Source organism: Panthera pardus, unplaced genomic scaffold, assembly GCF_024362965.1.
Source record: "Panthera pardus isolate Hobbes unplaced genomic scaffold, ASM2436296v1 HiC_scaffold_13, whole genome shotgun sequence".
Classification (NCBI taxonomy): domain Eukaryota; kingdom Metazoa; phylum Chordata; class Mammalia; order Carnivora; family Felidae; genus Panthera; species Panthera pardus.
In genome coordinates this window covers 186,339,695-186,357,646 of record NW_026526688.1, presented here as the reverse complement: position 1 = coordinate 186,357,646, position 17,952 = coordinate 186,339,695, and the positions used below count along the sequence as shown (strand labels likewise).

The following is a 17,952-nucleotide window of genomic DNA, read 5'->3' as shown; positions in this document are numbered from 1 at the left end:
TGAGACGGGCATCCCCATCAGCCTCGCTGTACAGATGAAAAGGACTCGTGCATGATTGTCCAGACAAGCCACAGACAGGGTGGCATTCAAGCTTGTTCACTCTGCCTTCAGACTTGTGCCATAATTACCAGGATTGTTGTTAGGAAGGTGTTGTGGATTTCTACATCAGGAGAAATGGGCTCCAGCTTGGCCACTAACTAGCTGTGTGATCTGGGACAAGTTACTTCACCTCTCAGGATTTCCGGTCCAGGAAATCTTGAAGGCGCCTTTCAGCTCCAACATTTTAACTGGCAGGAACATCACAATAGCAGAGCTGAAATCAGAATTTTCCTATCATTCCCACAGTAGCTACCCGGTATTCATTGGTAGTAATGTCATTGCATTTCCATTACAACCCAGTTCAGCTGGACAGTTTTTCCATTTGGTGCCAAATTGTGGATTTTAACAGAACCTCATTGTTTATAGGAAGCAGACGGAAAAAAAATTTCACCATTATTGCTTAACTTGGTAAAGTACACACACAAAAAAACATTTTTCCAATCTATTTCTATTTGACTCTAAACAAGGGAAAACTGGAGACGAGTGTAAACAAAAATCTATTAGTGTTAATACTGCCTGTTTATAGCTCTAAGCATTTCCCTGTATATACACATAAGAAAGAAAATGAACACTTTAAAGAGATTTCTTTGTTGAGTTATATTTAATGACAAACCAGCATAAAAAGGGGAATCTTATATATAAAAAAATGTCTGTAGTTACTCTTTCAGCCATAAGCTTAGCTGTTTGCCTGAGCTTAAGCTGCAGTACTCACATCCTACCACTAGAGGGGTGAATTGTTCCTAACGAATAAGCCTTCAGTGTTTGGGGAGTGGGGGACGGCTGAGGGCTGATAATTTACAAAGATATTGTGGACTCTAGAAAATGGAGGGCCTTTTACCCATATCATCCATACTAGTCAAGCTAGCCATAGGATAGAGAGTTCTAGAAAAGAGACTTGAAACATCAGGGATTAGTGGAAACACAATCTGTTTTGACATGAAATGATTTAGGCAATGAATGGAAAGAATTTGGCCATTGTGCCCTAAATGTAGCAAAAGATAATAACTTGGCTGTATGATGACACACGAAGACAGCCTATGGGGGGCTTCAGTGGTAATTCTGACTATCTGAGGAGAAGCTCCCTGAGAACCTCAAAACATTTATGGCTTCTACAGTTGTTTTTGTAGCAAAAGAGTCATTACAATTTTTACACAAAATGTGATTAATTAAGAACACAATAGACCCAGCAGTGCAGTCTGAGATTTTCTACTTTGTTCTGGTAAAAGGAGGCACTGCTGCAATTTTTTTTTTGCTGCAGAGTTTATATCCTATTTGCTGCTGTGTTCTCCAGTGACAGTAAGTCTGACTGCAGCAGGCAAATTGTTGAAGGGACAAAAACGCCATAAGCTACAGGACTGGCCAAAAAAAATGCATATAAGTGAATCCTCACCACCAGTTTAAACATTAAAAGCCCAAACCTAGTTTTTGGCAACAGTGAAAACGCTTGAAGCAAATCTCAAGGGATTTCCAGTTCAGTGTTGTGCACTGGCTTTATGGGCACAGAACGTAGATATCGTTTTGACATTCTGCTGTTGAAAGAGATGCAAAGATATAAAAATTAACAGAAAGGAGGCAGTTCCGAGGAGCATAGTATTAAAAGAAAAAGTTATTCCAATGTGAGAGTTTGTTCTCCAGGAGTTTCCAAACTTCATAAGCTTGTCTAAGGATCCTTTCCTTAGGAGTCTTCACATAGAACTCTCCATCGATGGGCAGTCCTTTCAGTTTGTGGCATGGGACAGTTTCTGATACATAAAGAAATACTAGATGGTACATGGGGTAACATTTAAATTTGTGAAAAGTACAGATATACACTCAGGCACACACACACACACACACACAGAGTCAATCTTGATTATTCAGATTCTGCAATATGTGAATTCACCAAATTATCAAAACTGATTTGAAGCCCCGAAATCAATACTCATGGATTTTTTTTAGTTATTCATAGACATGCACAGAGTGGTGAAAATCTGAGTTGTCCATGTTCCTGGCCGAAGGCCAACAGGGTGACCCTCTGCCTTATTGTTTCCATTCTCATACTGTATACACATATCCTCTCCGTGGTCTGTTTGGGGCCACATTTTCCACACTTTTTGTGCTTTGTTGGTGCTGTCACCACTTCATATGGGTCCCAAACATAATGCTGACATTGTGTCTAGTGTTGTTCCTAAGTGCAAGAAGGCTGTGATGTGCACTACAGAAAAAATACATGTGTCTCATGAACTTCTCTTGGACAGGAGTCAGAGTGCTGCTGGCCATGAGTTCAATGTTAATGAATCAAGAATAATATTACATAAGGTGTTTTTAATCAGAAACACAAAAAACGTTGTTATGCATTGATTGTTTTATGAAAACATTGGGATCAGAGGCTCATAGGAACCTAACTCTGTATTTCCCCTAGGAGCAGTGGTTCAATATTTGTTAATTCAATGTTTGTGGAGACTTTGTAGAATATAACTATTGTGAATACTGAGAATCACACAGATAGGTAGATGGATAGATAGATAGATAGATAGGTAGATAGAGTGGGGTGGAAAGTGAGAATAGAGAAAAGAACTAAAAATGTGAATGTTAAAGTGTCTTTTGTTCTGGAATAATGATCTCTGCTGACAAGAGATTTATTATCATTTTTGCATTAAAATAAAATTTAACTGAAGTAGATAAAATATTCCACAGATGTGTGAGGAACAACAACTACAGCAACAATACAATAAGGCTGGTTTGAAATTATTACCAGCAGTTTAGTGTCTATTTCTTGGTTGACTTTGAAGGAATTCCCTTAAATATGAGTAGTGAAATGTCAACAGAGAACAGAGAGAAAGAAGCTGAAACACAAGAAATTATTGTTTTAAAGATGGAGATTTGGTATAATGAAGATGTATTTGCCTATAGCACAGACCTGAGCTCTAGCCACCCCTGGATTCTATCCCGGCTCTTCCTATTACTACAAAAGTGCTCTTGGGTGATTTATAAAAAAAATACTTCAGTCTTGGTTTCATCATCTGAAAAATGGAAATAATAATATCCACTCATATAGTTTCCAAGAAAGTTATATGATTTATACAACACACCTAGCACAGCGATTATTTTTTCCATGAGCATTATTTCCTTTTATTCTTTTTTCCTAATGTAGTGGTTTTTTTTTCCCCCATGTCTCACACTCAAAGGAAAATGAGACTATGATTCTCCTGGTTTCATTGATCTGTTCTATTGTCTTTTTAGTTTCTATATCATTTATTTCTGCTCTAATCTTTATTGCTTCCTTCCTTTTGCTGGCTTTGGGTTTGTTTATTCTTCTATGATTAATAACTTTTTATTTAGGATTGTCGTTTATGATTTCCAGACTCATTCCTGGTCCTCAGCAATCCCTTACAACTCCTGTGTGGGTTCTTTGCCAGCTCCTGTACCCGTTTCCCTCACTAGTTATCCGTAACAATCTCCAGCTTTCTCATGCTTCTCATTTCCTCTGCTCCTCTTTACAGATGGCCCAGATGCCTGCTTCAGAGAAAATAAGGGCTTTCAGAAAAGAATTCCCTCAGCCTCCTTCCCCTGTCTCCTATGACAAAATTATATGCACCCACCTCGATGGCTTGATGTGTATCTTTTATTAGGTTCTTGCCAAGTTATGGGATGTTGGGCTAAGTGCTCTACATATTTATTTATTTAATCCACATGACAGCTCTTGGAAGTAGTCATGAGCCTTACTACTCCAACTATGCTGAGTTGAGGAAAATTCTGGGGCTAAGTTGGAGCCCAAAGTGCAAGAGGTCTGTGACAAATTTCTGTACATGCTGTGGGCACAAGAATGGGTTTTGACGGTCCTTCTGCCAGAGGGTGGGCATCTCTGTCATCGCCAGTCTCCTAATGGAACTCTTATTTTCTGTCAGTCCCATAAATGTTGGCATTCCTGTGTTACGTAGTAATGCCATGCATTTTCCCTTCACATTTTTCTCCAAGGTTGACTGCATTTGCTCTTATAGCATCACTTTCTTGCCTGACAGTGACTTTAATTTCTACATCTTTGGATGTAGCTTCTTTTCCTCGTAGGCTAAACTTCTGGTTTCATGTGATTTTCCCACAAACATATAACCCTCAACATAGCCAAAAACGCACTCACAATTTGACTTTCTGAACTTACCTCTCCCTCTTTGACGACCAGCTCAGTGAGCAGCATAACTGTCAAATGGTACTGTTATCAATGTTGGACATGTGGAGTCATTGTCATGTTCTACCTCTCCTATTACCCTCCATTGTCAATTACTCAAAAAGTCCTGTTGATCTCTGACCCACGCAATAATTTTGAGATCTGTCCTCTCTTCTATTTCTCTACTATTAACTTAGTTCTGATTCTTATCATTTCTTAGCTGGATTACTGCCATGGGCTTCCAATGGATCTCCCAGCTTTTTACCTTGATCCCTGTAATCCATTCTCCCCAGTGCTGTCAAATGTGAATCTTTTTGTAACAGAAATCTGATCATATCACTGTTCTGTTTCACTTCCCACAATGCCTCTTTATTGCTCTTTCATAAAGGAACATCTCTTTGGCTTAGCTCACAAAAGTCCTTCTGATCTGTCCCTTGCCTACCTGTCCAGGCTTTCTTATCATTTGCCCTATACACCCACTTTTTTATTCTGGGTACACTTAACCACTTTCAGCTACTTAAACATGATAACATACTGTCTCTTGCCTCCAAGATTTTGTACTTACAATTCCCCCCTTCTGGAACTCTCTTCATACTTCAAAAAATTTTTTCTTACCCCAGGAAATCCTCTTCGAACAAAGCCCCTTACAATCTGTGTTAAGTATTTCCATAATACCCTAATCTTAACATTCTTATAACACTCACATTTTACAATGACCTATTCACTTGTCTGTATCTATCTCCATTCAAGTTCATGTGGAAGCAGATCTGGACACAAGGATTCAAGTGCAAATAGTTCAATGAGGAGCCAAGTCCAAGTGACTCTGGTAGGGGAGTGAAGAAATGAGGCAGGGGAGGGAAGAAAGCCAATAAATTGGACATCGTCAGACAAGTTACCGTTGTTGGCAACTGGAACAGAAATCAGTTGAGGAACCCTGGGAATCATTGTCAAACATGTGCCTTGGAGTTTTTTCAATGAAAGGGAGAGGGAGCTGGGTTATTTATATATCAGTGCCGGTGTGTCACTGGTTTGAAGGGCAGTTGCTAATGGATGGAAGGTGTTGGAGGGAAGGAGATAATTCCTGGGCACTTCTGGCCTGCTATATACACAAGACCTCAGGAAAAAGATGGAGATGCTATGAGCAAGAGGTCAGGCTATTGCACACAGAAATGTAAGGCACAAGGACAGACAGCTGACAGCCAAAGCAGCCCTCCTATCAGTTATGTAATAATCTACCTGCAAACCAGGTCTATGTAACTGGATGTTTAATGTTGCAATATTAACTTACCCCAAGATGGCACATATAATAAAACTTAAGTGCAGGGGCGCCTGGATGGCTCAGTCAGTTAAGCATCCAACTCTCGATTTAGTTGAGGTCATGATCTCAGGGTCGTGGGATCGAGCCTCACCTTGGCTCCAGCACTGAGTGTGGAGCCTGCTTAAGACTCTCTCTCTCTCTCTCTCTCTCTCTCTCTCTCTCTCTCTCTCTCTCTCTCTCTCTCCTCTCTCTCTCCCCTTCCCGCACTCGTGTACATATGCTCTCAAAGAAAAAAAAAGAAAGAAAAGAAAAATTAAATGTGGATTTTAATCCAGTTTTGTCTGACTTCAAATTCTGAACTCATTTGCCCACACTAGACAGCCACCCATCCCAGAAGAGAATGAAAATGAGGAGTGTAAACATAAGCTCACAGCATAAAACGGGTACACTGGGTACTTTAGGGATGCTGAACTATACTTAGAGAATTTCAGTTCAGCTTAATTATGTGCAAGGAAGTAGGTTCTTTCCTGTGGGATCACAAAAAATAAGAAGCTGGCTCGTCTTCCAGTATCTTATAATCATCTATGCGCATTTGTATTTGTAAATATGAGTGTGTGTTAAAGAGAGTGTGTGTGCGTACTCATAGGGTAGGCAGATAGTTCAAGAAAATTATTGAGAAAATGATGCCCACTCTATCAACCTGATTTCTTTTATCTTTTGCCAGCTTCATCATGAAGCTGGAATAAACATTTTTTCTGGAATAAACTTGCTTAGCAGGAATAAACCATAGTTTAGGGACAAGAGCAATCAATCCATGGTGTCGAAGCCATGGGTTCTGTGCCTGACTCTGCATCAGGGTTGCTATGTGACTTTAGATTGGCACTGACTTTTCTGGCCTCAGTCTCCTTATCTACAGAACGGCCAGGTCATAATGGGACTTTATTATGTGAGAAGCTCTAAGGTTCCTTTCAGATTTATAACTGCCCTGCCATGCCTGAAAACAAGCAGTATGCCAGGCAGTTTCAAATGAATATTCTTTTATTTCTTTTTCTCCAAATGAGTTCTGTGACAGTTTAGTATTTACTTTTTAAAAGAATCTTTGCATTTTCTTTGTGGTGACTAAAAGTAACTCATTGATATTCCAAACAGGCCATTTGTTAAGCCTTTATTTCACAATATGACCCCTTGCACATTAATAGTCAGAAAACTAAGACTTAAATAAATAGAAATTACTGTTTGTCCCAAGGATTAAAGGAGAACAAGTTTGTTATTGTCAAATAGTTTTCACAAAGAATATTAGAAGGCCATGCATAGGCTTTATAATGGAAAAGAAGAAATTTAATTTGCCAAATTAAGGTCTCAGAAGAGAAAGTGTTATATATACAAATAATCTGGGTAGAAAAAGGTACATATATTAATTTATAATAAATTCTGTATATATTTATATAGTGTATAAAGTATTTAAATAAAATAATACACACATGTGTAAATAAATATACCCAACCAGATGAATATTCTGGAGGCTCAGATATGGCATCTTTTATTTGTCTGGTTTATCTTAGACCATAGAATAGTAATGAATATCTAGTTGGCTCACAAAAAGTATTGTTAATTATTGATTGATTTTGTCTGATATGAGGACAAAAAAAAAACAACTATAATAAGTTCACAACTGTTTAATTTTTCAGTGTATTGAATTGAAAACAACTCAAAAGTAAAAAATATAGAGTGAATCCCCAGAATAAGTGAGGCTATGTATGTTAGATTAGAGATATTGAAATACAATGCCACTGAAAGAAAAGCTTACATTTTCATTACTGTCCTTTTATCTATTTTTATATTAAAGGTATTAAGCTTTCATGTAAGAGCCAGTCTTATGCAAGGCCCACTTCCCCATACTACTTTCTGAACTTTTCATTCCTTTCTCAGAAATGCCCAATAGCTATTATGTTATGTTTTAATTGCAGTAGGAGTCCCCAGCTGAAGGCTACATGTGTTCTTGCCTAGTGTACTGATGTGTAGTTTCCGTCATTAGAAGCTGATACGTCTTCAGGTTCCTTTGGCAGAGGAGAGCCCTGGCTGGGAGAAAGAAAGATAGGGAGACCATAAAAATAGCTGTTTGAGGCTCTAATTTCTGCCTTGGACCCTAGCATACGTTTAAGCCTGGGGAGGGAAGAAGTATAGACAGAAGCCCAAGGCAATATCCTCACATGCTACTTTCCCTATCAGGAAGACCTCTTCCACCAACTCTCTGGTCTCCCCACCCTTGGGGAATATTATGCCTAATTCAGGTTTAAGCTTCTGGGGCCCTTCTACAGGAAGCATTCCCCTTTATCCTCCCCATCTTCTGACCAGAACAGACATTTCTGTTCTTCACTCTATAACTTCCTACACTTCCTCATGGCATTTATCACATTAATAATTGACTATTAGGGTCTTGCTCCAAGACAGCAGGAACCATGCTTATCTTGTTCCCTGGTACATCCTCAACCCCCAGCATGATGCTAAATTATGTTTGTTGAATGAACGATGAATGGCCCCATCTCTTGCCCAGAGAAGAAAGCCTATCAGGTGAATATTAAATTAATCTTTGAATTTTAAAAGCAGGAAACTCACTGACTTGTAAATGGGCCATTTTGATATTGAATATTTTATAATATTAGAAAGTAAAGAAAGTTATAAAATGATCTTAAGGAAGTAAATTTTATAACATTTTCATTGTCTCTTATGGCCCCAACATTTCCTCTCTTACATATAGACCCAAGAAAAATATTTTCACATTTGCCATAAAAGACATATATAAGGAAGTTCATAAGAAACACTGTTCATAAAAGCAAAAGACTAGAAACAGCTAAATGTCCACTAATAGGAAAGGAGAAATAAATAAATTATGATGTATTTATATAATGAAATATTAAATGGCAAGAAAATAAATAGACTCAGCTACATATAAAAACATGAGTGAATTTCAATAATGGGAAATTGAGCAAAAAAAAAAAAAAAAAAAATCCCAGACGACAACATGCTGAGTAACACCCTTTATAACAGTTAAAGTCAGAGACTAAAGTAAACACATACAACTGAGGCGTATCTATGTACATAAGGATATAATTTTGGAAAACAAAAAAATGAACACAAGACCTAGGATAGTTCTTACATCAGTTAGTGGTGCAAGAGGGTATGGGGAGTTTTTTAATTCTTATGTTGGGTAGTGTGCTCACGAGTGTTTATTACAATGCTACTATAATTGGATGAATGAATGCATACATGAATAGATAAATAAATTAGCAAATGAACAAAGGAGAGAAAAAAACAAATGAGGACTATAGATGTACTAATTATTACAAAACCAAGGTTTGTGTTATGCACAATTCTGTGTACTGAGGTCCATTAATACTTAGAATAAATTAAGGATGATGAGTTTTTTTTTAACTTTAATTGCCAAGATTTGATTATTTTTCTGATAGACATCAGGATCAAATACCAGTCTAGTATCCAACAATCATCTTTAAAACAAGTGGAAATTTCCTGAAACATGGCCTTATGTTCTTTTGGTTCATTTGCTCATTCATTCATTTATTTACTTCACCTTATTCTAGAAATATTTACTAAGCATCTACTATGCACCAGCAACTATATTCAGCTTACTTCCACCAAGAAATTCATCACCCTAATTTCTATGAAATGAACTAAGTCTCAATCCCAAGATAGGAATAAAACAACCATTACTGTCAGGAAAAATGCTTCAAAAATAGAAGCTCAGAGATTAAAACTAATCTTTGTTACCTGAGGAAGCTTCTCTGATGACACAATGTGTGAAAGATATTCAGGTGAAAATGAAAATATTCCAGGTAAATCAACAGAATATGAGAACACCTGGAGATGAAAGAATAATTCATTAAATGACATAAAGTAAGTCTGGCATGGCTAGAGACAGTGAGAATAACAAGAGACAAAATTGGCAAGGTAGGCATGGTCATATTGCTGAAAGACTTGAAAATTATGCTATAAAGTCCAAACCATATTTCAAGAGAAGTGGAATTCCATTCAAATTTTATAGCAGAAGTATGGTAATAATGGATTTCCACTTCTGAAAGGCCCCACTTTCTGACAGGTGGGGAAAGAATTAGAGTCAGGGTAGGAGTGGAAGATGGGGAGACCAGTCAGCAGGCTTCTTCGGTGTTTCACGGGAAGGATAATGGACATCGTGACTTAGGTATTTATGATGGAGATGGGAAAGAGTAGTCAACTTTGAGAGCTATGTTAAAGAAAGAATATATAAAGTTTAGTTTCTATTAAGATTTTATTCATTTTTGATGTGCTCTTATTGTCTTAGTCTGATGCATGTAAATAAGCATGATCTTACTTATCTTTCTTAGGATTTATGGGGTTTCCTGATTCTCTGTGTATTAGTTAGGGTAATTAATACCAGCTGCTATAACAAAAAAGACCCCAGAGTCATTGGTTTAACATATTGTAAGTTTTATCTCTTGCTCAAACTTCAATGCAGGTGTTCCTGGGTTAGTGGCTTTCCTGGGCTATTATCGTCTAAGCAAGAACTGAGGCATCCAGATTCCTTCACGTTTAACATGGGGTCATCAACTCATCGTATTTGGTGAGGAGAGAGAGAGAGGAAGGGTAGGGACACACACATACACGCACACACACACACTCACACACGGAGAATGGAGGGAAGGTGGGAGGGAAATTGAGAATGGGACATGTCCACCTACTCTTGACTATAACAGAAAGCAACCATCTCCTCCAATTACATTCTTTTCTGAGAACTAGGTGAATGACATGGGAAAACAGCCTGTGTGGCAGTAGCAACTGACTGGTCATCTACACTGTTGATTAAAGTCTGAGCATTTCACAGCTATTAACCCTTCAAATATTCTCTCTCTCTCTCTCTCTCTCTCTCTCTCTCTCTTTTGTATTCTCTCCTTCTGGGACTTCCTTTACATGTATATGACCTCATTATCTTCCATATTTTTAAAACTATCTTTTGTATCTTCCTCTTTGTACTACTGGACTTTAGGTAATTTTTTTTAAGGTTCCTTCCAGTTTACTAACTCTCTCCTCAGTTGTAATTAATCTTATATTTAATACTTTTGTTGTGTTTTGATTTTTCAAAGATTATATTTTTTACTTGGGGAATTTCTATTTTTTCAGTTTTGATCATTTTTAATTTTTATGTGATATTTCAATTCTATGTTTTATATCTTTAAGAAATACTTATTTAAATTTTGTATCTGAGAATTCCATTATCAGAAGTCCCTAGGAAGTCTACTACTACTGTTTGTTGGTTCTTCTTACATTCATTCTGGTAGCTTGTTTCTCTTAGTATTATTAATTTTGGATTATGGATTCTTGTTCAAATGGTTGGGTTTTATTTTTAGAAATTCTGCAAGCCCTGTATCAGGGCAAATTTCTCCAGAGAATATCTATGTTTGCTTCTGCTTGGCACTGTAGGATTCTACTAACTTAATATTATTTAATTCAAAATGTGTGTAGTTTATCAGATCATATAAATCATACAAATGACAATTCCAACTCTTCTTGAGGGACAGCTTGATTTTTATAAATCAAGGAGAAACTTTTGCTTTTATCTAAGTCTGGGCAAAAATATATATGTTTCCTGGGGTGCCCGGGTGGCTCAGTCGGTTGAGCATCTGACTCTTGGTTTCAGCTCAGGTTATGATCTCGAGATTTCATGGGTTCGAACCCTGTGTCGGGCTCTGCTTTATCAGCACACAGAGCCTACTTGGGATTCTCTGTCTCCCTCTCTGTCTGCCTCTCCTGCACTTGCTCTCTCTCTGTCTTTCTCAGGACAAATAAATACGTTTGTTTCTCTCTTTGCTTTCAGACACACATTTTTTTTATGGTCAATGCTTTCACTGAACACATGGCTCTTTGAGGGCTCTGGCTTCCACCTCTAAATCTTTACCCTGAGTGGGCCCAATGTCATTGACGTACAACTTGCTGGGTGACAAGAGATTCATACATGCAGTCAGGATAGGTGTGGTTTCATCACCCACTTGTTTCCTTATTTTCATCTTCCTTTATGACCTTGTCCCCTTAGAGACATCTCTTTTTACTTGCAAGATTAGCTATGTACTTCCAGATGATCATTATTTTATAACTCAATATTCCTAGATGTTTCATAGAAAAAATTCTAATATCTAGTTAACCGTGTTTTCAGGTATGGCAGTTGTTTGTAATTAACCAGCTATATAGAATATTCTCATATATACTCCTGCAGCTTTGTTTACGTTGCTGACTGCTGAATCTGTGTGTTTTTTTCTATTTTTCTAAATCACTGAGCAGTGTTCCCCTTTTCATGTTCATCACAGTACCTCAGACTGATTATGTTTAAAACAGTCTCATCTTCCTCTTTTCCCACCTTGATTCTCCCTTATCAGTTTTCTGCCTCATTCTCATAGCTAGATCCACTCATGCAAGCTCAGTTCTGCCATGGTCTTTTAGGCTATCTGGAGTGACACACTATGTGTATCCGGAGTGATACACAGAAATCTAAGCCCCTCCATCCAGTGGAGATTAGAATTAAGCCATATTTCCCAGTCTTAGGATAAATAATAGGTTATTGCTAATGAAGTGACATCAAAGACACTCCTGTGAGTTAGCCCAAAATATTGGGTTGAACTTTCCCCTGGCATTCTTTGTTAATACTGGGGGGGAGGGTATAGGTGGAAAGAAGGACCTCCTTTACCTCAATGAGGAGCACTGGTACTGACAGAGGGAGTGATAGCAATGTGGGAAGTGCTAGCAATGTCACATTCCAGCAGCAATGTCAAGGTCAAGTTGCAAAGCAGAAAAGCAGCAGATTCAGGGTGGCAGGTAGGGATGAGGTTGGCACTAGTAGCTTTATCAGTACTTGAGTGGATGCCAAGAAAATCACATGAGATACTTGGGACTCTGCCTGAAGAAGAGAGGGAGTTAGGGTGATTGTATCTTTAGAAATTATGTTGAATGGAAATTCAGAGTCATATACCATATTTATGACCATTGCAGATGTTCTCTTTCAGCCTGGAATAGGAAGAATTATCTAAATATTACTAAAGTACACCTCAAGAGGAAAAATGCAATATAAATAAATAGAATAATACAAATAAGTACCATAAGAATATAAAGGGCTGGCAATTTAGTCTATGGGTCTTTAAGCATAGAAAACAATTGATATATTTTATCCATTTCAAGATGTAATATGAAGAATTAAATTACCTGCATATGAAGGAATTTGATTTGGGGTTCCTCACAGTGAGACAATTTTAAACGGTATTCATGGTAAGATATTCCTAAAACAACAGTCTTAGGACAGAAGTGATTATTCTGTAGTGGCTAAAAAAAAATTCCAAATTATCAGCGGCTAACTTCACAAAGTCTATTTCCCATTCGGGCAAAGTCCATTGCAAGTCTGGCAACATTGTAGGGCAGCCTTTCACAACTCGACTATTTTGTTCAGTTGTGCCAAGGATGTTACATACTATCATTCCAGATGCAAGGAAAGAAATCAATTTGACTTCACAGAATAAGACTTAATGGTCTCTTGGGGCTTCAGCTAAAGGGCAACTGTACTCCTCTCACTAAAGCAGCCATCCAGGCTGAGGAAGATTCCATCATCCTCTGTTTATATCGTCTGGAACACATGATCCATTCAGTCAACATGGTAGAGGAAGGGACAACTGGAAAGTAATTAACTAATTTTTTTTATATTTCGCGTGTCATATCTGACCACAGCCACTGGCCAGATGTAGTCTCGTGAATTCCTCCAATTGCATATTAGACGAGATTTAGAATGGAAGAAGAACCAGATCTTGGTGAACACAATTTTGGAGATCGTCAAGAAATAAATAAGCCTGGTTTTGATTTGCAGAGGAAAAATGTCAGATATTGAATGCTTTTCAAAAGAAAATCGGCTGATTCTCCTACCAACAGAAAGCAGTCTTGAGATTTCAGCTGTATACAAGGAATAGGTAATATTACTGAAAATTATTAAAAACAGTTTGTGAAACCAAATCTTTAGTTATTAGTATAAAATATATCCGTTTAAAAAGATATTCCTTGGGGAATTGCTTATCAAGGAACATAAATTTTCAGTATGTCAGTAGAATAAGTCCTAGAGATCTACCATACAGCACTGTACCTACAGTCAACAAAATTGTATTGTACACTTAAAATTTGTTGATCTCACGTTAAAAGAGTAGATCTCACATTAAGTGTTTTTATAACAAAAAAAAAAAGAAAGAAAAAAGAAAAAAGATAAAAAATATCAGGATATATGCAAAAATATTATCATTGGTTATTTTTTAAATGATAGAGTTATTTTCTTCTTTTGTTCCTCTCTATTTTCTAAATTTTTGACAATGTGCATGTATTAGTACACACGTAATACATTCCCGTATGTAATAGTGTAATGTATATGCATTTTATAATGTATATGTATTACTTTTGCAAAGTAATATATATATTCAAAAAATTCATATATATTCTTGACCTAAAAATGAAAAGTATGCAACAATCTTTTAAAATATGTTTCAAAGTTGGTTTTACTTTAAAAATTACATTAATATTTCTGTATTAGAAAACATAAATATAAAATATAAAGTGAAAATACCTTTACATTTGATGATGTATGTGACAATTCCATTTTTATTTTATTTTACTTAAGTTTATTTCTTTATTTTGAGACAGAGACAGCATGAGCAAGGGAGGGGCAGAGAGAGAGAATCCTAAGCTGTTTCTGCACTGTTAGCTCAGAGCCCAACGTGGGGCTTGAGCTCACAAACCATGAGATCATGACCTGAGCTGAAACCAGGGGTTGGATGCCTGACTGAGTCACTCAGGTGCCCCGTATAATGCACTAGTTTTGATGACAGCATGAAATAGGCAGCAAGAAAAGCACTGGAGGTACGGATTGATAAAGAGCATCTGAAAGCAGAAAGGGTAGAGAAGGTTATCATGTCCATTTGGATTCTGTCAGATGCGGCACCTTGAAGAATGAATAAGAGTGAGAGCAGGTAGCAATAATGCCTCTATTGGCCTATCCTTTTTAAAGTTAAATATCAATTTTGGGGGCTCCTAGGTGGCTCAGTCGGTTGAGCATCAGACTCTTGATTTCAGCTCAGGTCATGATCCCAGGGTTGTGGGTCGTGCCCTGCCTTGGGCTCCGTGGGGAGCGTGAAGCCTGTTTGGAATTCTCTGTCTCTCTCTCTGCCCCTCTCCCTCACTTGTCCTCTGTCTCTCTTTTAAAAAAATCAATTTTCTACATAAAGTTTTCAAGTGACAGTTTTTGTAAACGATTTTTTGATAAAAATAATTATAAAGATGAATTATTCACCTCTCTGACTTCCTAAGAAGAGTGTATTTGGATACAATTTAAACTTTTCTGTGTGATTCACTGCTACCAATTCTAAGAGAATAAGATATTCTATCTCTAAGAGACAGGATATTCTCCATCTGGTGTTTGTTTTCCTTGGGTTCTTTCTACCTCACCACCAGGCATCAACTTTCTCTGTTTGCACCTGTCTTGTGCAGTGTCCTGCTCTCCTTCTATTTTTTCTGCCTCTGATCTGGTACACTGGAAAGGATAAATGGCTGTGCTTGTTGAAAATTTCTGTTAAACACTGTCAATAGTGAAAAAGAGTAAAAAAAAAAAAAAACCCGGGCATACAGCTGGGACAATGAGACAGTTACTGTGAATGGTCCTCACTGTCTTCGGCTCCTCCAGATTCAAGCCTGTGGTTGAAGGATGACATCCCCTAAGACTTGTGGCTAGAGAAGAGAGCTAGTGAACTGGGTTATTCCTGATATATTTACAACTGGGGACATCGCTTTTCCTATAGCTGTATTGGATACAGGGAGGGCAATCATACCAAGGATAACATACAGGATGTAGGGAAAAAACAAAACAAAGCAAAATCTGGAAGAAACAGGCACACCAGATTTCAAATATGTCTTTGCTACTTTCAGGCTGTGTGACCTTAGGCAATTCACTCATCTTCCCTAGGCCTCAGTTTTCTCAGCCTCATAGGGGTATTAGGAAGATGCAGAGCGCACAAGGACATTTTTTAAAACTCACACCCCTTAAAGATTTAGGGTACGATGTGCCCTCAGACCCCAGGACAGGGCAGTGGTTCATGGCACACACGTTGAAATAGAAACTCTCTATTGGAATTGAGGTGAGGATTAGTTGAGTTAATATGTATAAAATGTAAATAAACCTTTCATATTATTTCCACTTCTTTATTATCTCAAAAACAATATGAAGTGGCACTTTGGATCCTCCAAATGAAGCAACAGACCTAAATCCACAGCAACAGGTGCATGTTCCTTTCCGCTTCCTTCTATGTCTACTTAAGGCTCCTCACCATGTTTCAGAGATTCACAGAGTCAGAGTCAACCTGCTATTTTATTTAAGAGTAGAAAGAAGTGGCTAATCAAGTTGTTTGTAATTTGCATGTTTTCAAATCCACATTTCTCTGGGAACTGAATCTAATGTTACCTAATGTTGTATTTTCACACTTGTGAATGTCGTGGTTTAAGAAGTGTTGGCATGGATGTGGAGAAATTGGAACCCCTGCACACTTTTGGTGGGATTTCAAAATGGTACAACTGCTATAGAAAGCATTATGGAGGTTCTTCAAAAAATTAAAAATAGTCATTGAAATCAGGGTCTCGTAAAGGTATTAGCACTCCTTTGTTCATTACAATGTTATTTACAATAACCGAGATGTGGAAATAACCTAAATGTCCATCAATAGATAGATAGACAAAGAGAATGTGATGTATACATATAATGGAATATACTTTTCAGCTTTAAAAAAGAAAGATTTCTGCAATATGTAACTACATGGATGAACCTAAAGACAGGTTCAAAGTGAATACATCATAGAAAGATACTGCGGGGCGCCTGGGTGGCTCAGTCAGTTGAGCATCCAACTTCGGCTCAGGTCATGATCTTGTACTCCATGAGTTCGGGCCCGCAGTGGGCTCTGTGCTGACAGCTCAGAGCTTGGAGGCTGGTTCGAATTCTGAGTCTCCTTCTCTCTCTGCCCCTCCCCCACTCATGCTCTGTCTCTCTCTCTGTCAAAAATAAATAAACATTTAAAAAAATTTATAAAAAAAAGAAAGGCACTGCATGAATCCCCTTATATGCAATACCTAAAATAATCAAGTTCATAGAATAAAAAAGTGGAATAGAGGTTTCCAGAGTCTAGGGGGAGGGAGAAATGAGGGTTACCAATCAACGAGCATAAAGTTTTGGTCAAGGAGGATGAACAAACTCTAGCAATCTGCAGTACAACATTGTACTATAATTAACAATATTATACATTCATCAATACAATTAACAATTAAGAGGGTAGATCTCATGTTAAGTGGACTTATCATAATAAAACAAAATTTAAAAATAATAAACAGATCTAATATAATTGCAAATGGTGATAACTTCTATGAAATGTTAGGTTTTCTATAAAATATTAATTTTGGGTCAGGTGGGCATGAGAAATTATATGAAAGACATGTTAATTTTGAGAAAACTGTGACGCGTTCAAGTGAAGATATGACGTCCCAGAGAAAATGAAAAGAGAAAAAAAAAAACTATTGGAAATGTGGAAAAGAATGTCAAGATGCAGAGATGCACCTTTAAAATCCGTGCTACCTAAGGCACCATTTTCTCACACATATGGAAATGTAAAAATCACAAATAATTCATTAAGATAGAAATTACAAAAAAGGCAGGCCATGGGTGACTTCATGGAGAGATCCAGTGCCTAGTACACTTAATGTCCCCTCTCCCAGCTGTATTTCCATAAAATTCCACACCCTTGACCAGGCTTTCTATACTTTCCCTGTCTACCAGCCCTGTCCTACAATAATTCTTGAACTTCAAAGTGCATCACAAGCATCCGGACACCTTGTTAATAACATAGACTCAGGGCCCACTCTAGAGGTATTCTGAGGCTGGGGGAAGATAGTTGTATTTTAAAAAGCTTCCCAGTAGATTCTGATTAATGAATTTGCCAAATCATTCACTCATTCATTCAACGTGTATTTTTTGATCCTTTAATATGTACAAGGCACTGGAATGCTGTAATAAACAAAGGACACAAAACTCCCTGCTTTAACGTATGTGTCCATCGATAGATGAAAGGATAGACAGATGTGGTATATATACACGATGGACTATTATTCAGCCACAAAAAAGAATGAGATCTTGCCATCTGAGACAGCATGGGTGGAACTAGAGGGTATTATGCTACATGAAATAAGTCAGAGAAAGACAAATACATTATGATCTCACTTATATGTGGAATCTAAGAAGCAAAGCAAATGAGCAAACAAATAAGCAATAAACAGAGAGTCATAAAGAGAGAGAACAAAGTGGTGGTTGTCAGAGCAGAGGGCCGTGGGGGTGGGCAAAACGGGTCAA

At 37.6% G+C, this 17,952-nt stretch overlaps 2 long non-coding RNA genes across 3 annotated transcripts; both read right to left on the bottom strand.

The window, feature by feature from the left end:
• Nucleotides 1-7,162: 7,162 nt before the first annotated feature.
• Nucleotides 7,163-9,380, bottom strand: LOC109269789 (uncharacterized). Its single transcript, XR_002081269.1, has 2 exons — nt 9,288-9,380; nt 7,163-7,580 (listed from the first exon to the last, which is right to left on the bottom strand). It is a non-coding gene; the product is annotated as an uncharacterized LOC109269789 (long non-coding RNA).
• Nucleotides 9,381-12,135: 2,755 nt separating this feature from the next.
• Nucleotides 12,136-12,855, bottom strand: LOC109269788 (uncharacterized). 2 transcript variants are annotated; one of them, XR_002081268.1, is made up of 3 exons: nt 12,744-12,855; nt 12,514-12,548; nt 12,136-12,441 (listed from the first exon to the last, which is right to left on the bottom strand). It is a non-coding gene; the product is annotated as an uncharacterized LOC109269788 (long non-coding RNA). The 2 variants fall into 2 exon arrangements; XR_008421488.1 differs by having other exon boundaries at nt 12,136-12,548.
• Between the last annotated feature and the right edge of the window lie 5,097 nt (nt 12,856-17,952).